Source organism: Cyprinodon variegatus, unplaced genomic scaffold, assembly GCF_000732505.1.
Source record: "Cyprinodon variegatus isolate N-32 unplaced genomic scaffold, C_variegatus-1.0 Scaffold704, whole genome shotgun sequence".
NCBI lineage: Eukaryota > Metazoa > Chordata > Actinopteri > Cyprinodontiformes > Cyprinodontidae > Cyprinodon > Cyprinodon variegatus.
In genome coordinates, this window is record NW_015151157.1 from 229058 (window position 1) to 230958 (window position 1901).

General features: G+C 32.5%; 1 protein-coding gene across 2 annotated transcripts in view; it reads left to right on the forward strand.

Annotated features, from left to right (window-relative positions):
* The first annotated feature begins 940 nt into the window (after nucleotides 1-940).
* The window catches only part of LOC107097519 (protein NLRC3-like), a 13444-nt gene continuing 12483 nt past the window's right edge, over nucleotides 941-1901 (forward strand). The window contains exon 1 of one of the 2 annotated variants that reach the window (XM_015394683.1): nucleotides 941-1071. The gene's annotated coding sequence lies outside the window, so the exon portion shown is untranslated. The remainder of the gene's footprint in view (nucleotides 1072-1901) is intronic. The other variant, XM_015394682.1, reaches the window with a different exon arrangement.

The window sequence follows — 1901 nt, forward strand, 5'->3', positions numbered from 1 at the left end:
GACTGGTAGGGCAGAAAACTTGGTACTGATGAAATGCTACTATACAAGCATGCCCAGTGAGAGCCGTTACATATATATATATATATATATATATATATATATATATATATATATATATATATATATATATATATATATATATATATATAAGCCTGCCAAAAGCATGTAGAAAAATGTGTACTTCTCTCAGAATACTATAGAGGATCAAATTAAATTCAGGGTTCACTAACATTTTAGTTTGTTTTCATCTCATCAAGAAAGTTTTAACCTTTGACTTAAAAAGATAATAATTTCATTGAAATGTTTCTTACACTGAAGTCATCTCCCTGTTTGCATTTGGTTGGAACAGGAAGTTTCTCTTTCCTTGACGTTCTGATGCTCTAGAGAGTTTTCACTAAGTTGGAGTGGCTGTACAGCAGTTTATTCAATTAATAAACAGCCGAGCTATTCCTTTACCTGGAGGCATAGCAGAACAGTCAGACTCAGTCGGCTCTTTTAAGTAGCTGTGTCAATTGTTGTCATCTGGTTTTGTTTGATTGTTCTTCTCAGACACTGCTGGCAGATGCCTCACATGTCTGTCTTCTCATATCACCCAGTACACATCTTCTCTGAAGGCTCAAAAACGACTATTGAAACACTATAAGAATGGACATTTGGTGCATATAACCTTAGTTTATCATGATCAAATAGATGGTGGTCTTTTTTTGTATAACTAGATTATGCATTATTGACCAATCATAAGACAAATATTGCGATTGTCCAGAACAGGAAAAAGAAATTATGTTATTCCAATAGAGCCCATGATGCAACACGGGTTCTATTGTAATATGTGAAAACTTTATAAAGACTCAGTTATTACCGTTGTTGCTCCGCCCATCCCGTACCACAAACTTCTTGTAAGGAAGGAGCAGGAACAAAAATAGCAAAGAATCTTGTGGAACAAGTACTTTAGTGATTGTTAGTCAAAGATTGTTCTTAATCCTGTAAGAAAGGTCAGATGGAAGAAGCAGCAACAGTTCGCTTGAATCAGTCTTTTTGAGTGGACAGTTTATTTTTAATCTCTTTTAACAAGTAAGTTTAATTTTTTTTGCTTCGCCTCATATTAAACTTGCTTTAACTGAGGCTTTTATGATCACTAATGTGTGGAAAACATGCTTCCTTCATATGTAAGAGCCGCTGATTTAAGAAAAATCTTAATGTTTTACCTGTCTCTTAGTGTTTCTAACTACTTTAAGAAATTAAAGTTTTGGGCTTCATTAAATTTATTAAGTTAGCATTAGCTTGATATAGATTTACTGTAACGAGTTTTAAGCTTTAAATGAATACATTTCTATATTGTTTGATTCTGATATTAACCTCTGCATTACAAATGTGCTGAATGGTTTAGATTGTATTTACAGCTAGAAATACAACAATCTGTGTAAGAGAGTTATAGCTAGGGGAATACAAGACTGAGAGAACAGGAAAGTAGGATGTTTTAGAAAAGCTACAGGGCAATGACTGTAAATAATGTTAAGCTCTGGTTTAAATGCTTCATGTAACGTCCTACAAGAAATATAAAAGCTCAGTGTAAAACCTAGAATTAAATAGAGTGAAATTATAATCCTAATTGACCAAGCCGGCAGCTGGAAAACTCTTATAAATCTTATCTTGAAGAAACTCTGCTCAGTGCTTCAAAACCCAGTCCAAGTTAGAGGAAACACAGAGTTGATTATTATATACCCTAATTTTATAAAAAAGAAAAGGGAAGTATCAGTCAAGCCACCAATAGCTGCCCCTTTTGCTTAGGAAGACATTTTGCTACTGAAAGGAAATATAAACCAGCTTTTTCAAAATATTAGGATTTTTTTCTATATATATATATATATATATATATATATATATATATATATATATATATA